Source organism: Microtus ochrogaster, chromosome X (assembly GCF_000317375.1).
Source record: "Microtus ochrogaster isolate Prairie Vole_2 chromosome X, MicOch1.0, whole genome shotgun sequence".
Lineage (NCBI taxonomy): Eukaryota > Metazoa > Chordata > Mammalia > Rodentia > Cricetidae > Microtus > Microtus ochrogaster.
In genome coordinates this window covers 27,629,509-27,631,280 of record NC_022026.1, presented here as the reverse complement: position 1 = coordinate 27,631,280, position 1,772 = coordinate 27,629,509, and positions in this window count along the sequence as shown.

Below are 1,772 nucleotides of genomic sequence, written 5' to 3'. Positions count from 1 at the left end.
TGTGTTTAGTATCTTGGAAGGCAGCTTGTATTTATCCTAAATATTGTCCATGTGAGCATGTTAGTGTTTGTGTGTGTAAATGTGGGCACAGGTGTGGAGGTCAGAGGACAATTTCTGGTGTGGGGTCCTCAACTTTCACCTTGTTTGAGGTGGCATGTCTTTTTTTTACTGATGCACACACCAGCTTAACTGGCCTACAAGCTCTGGAGATTCTCTCAACTCTGACTGTGATCTCTTCTCCTTATAACAGCACTAGGGTTATGGATGTGGGCCACCACATCACATTTTCTATTGTTCTGGGGAACCAAGCTCATGGGCTCACACTTTTTCCATCTTCCTAACTCCAATAGTTTCTTTCTTACTCATAGAAATGAAGGGAAGGAAACAAAAGTGGGTTCACATTCATTTTCCAGATATTCTTTTTAAAAATAAAAATAAAGAAACTAATTTATGAGAGCTGAAAAATCTGAATAGTTCACAACGTAAAGTGAGAGCCAATAGGAAACCACCGCTAAGAATATTTTGATTATAATATTTATAGAATAAAATTTTCTTATTTACCCTTTGTTATGTCAAAGAAAATTATGCAATTGAATCTTGGTTACAAGTGAAACATTTCCAAAAGTTATGTTTTACAAGAATCATCGAGTTTGATATTTTTAAATAAATATATCAAGCCAGAAAAAAAAATTTTCTTAGACTCCCACATGGTACGTGGATATATACACACACATATATGGACATGTTTATTTAAGTATTCACCTTGCTTTTTCACTTTTGTCCCTTTCTATGTGACAAATATTGTGCTTGTCTTTGTATAAACATTTTTTCCATTTCATTTTCAAAGCCTGTTGTTGTAGATGACAAAACAGATACTTGGAAAATTCAGTGACCTCACTTAAATCACACGTTTCAGGGAGAAGCAGACTTAAAATTCAAGCAAGGTTTGCCTGTGCCCAGAAAGCACCATCAGGAAGAAATGCTAGACAGCAGAGGAAGTTCAGAGGGTGGAGTTGGTCAGCTGGTACCATTTCGAGAGCACTAGAGTCAGGTAGGTATCTGGAAAGGAAGACTGTGTAGCTGGTCATGAAGGTGGAAGGCCATATTCACACAAGCAGGCAAGTTCTGCAGCAAAGGGAGTAGATGTCTGGATGAGTTTTGGGAGAATTGCACATAAATAAGATATCTGATGAAAATACATTTAAACCTGGACACCCACACACAAGAGAAGCAGGTATGGAACTTAAGCATCACACTGCACATGGAGGTGAAACGGCAGGATGGAGCTTTTAAGCAATAGTACTTTATGGTAACATTAGCATCACCTGGGAGGTTATTGGAAGTATGATGGTTTCATGTCCCAACAAAGATGTCCTGATCCAGAAGTTTGGTGTCTTAATAATTCTTCAAGAGATTCTGATAAATACTAGAGTTTGAGACCTGATTTTTTTTTAAATTTTCTTTTATTAGACATAATATTTTTATATCTTCATCAGCTGCATGACAGTAATCCAATGCATGTCTTATACACATAACAATAAAAATAAGACAATAAACATTTCCATCTTTTCAAATGTTAATAATTTGTATATTTGATATATCTCCTAATTTATTATAGATTGCTCTAATTAAGACACCAAACGTTGCTACAGAAAGCCATAACTAGAATCCTTGCTATGGTTCAGTGGGGTAAAGACAAATGGCCCCAATCTGGATGACCTGAGTTTAATCTTAGGGATCAACATAGTAGAAGGAAAGAACACACACACACA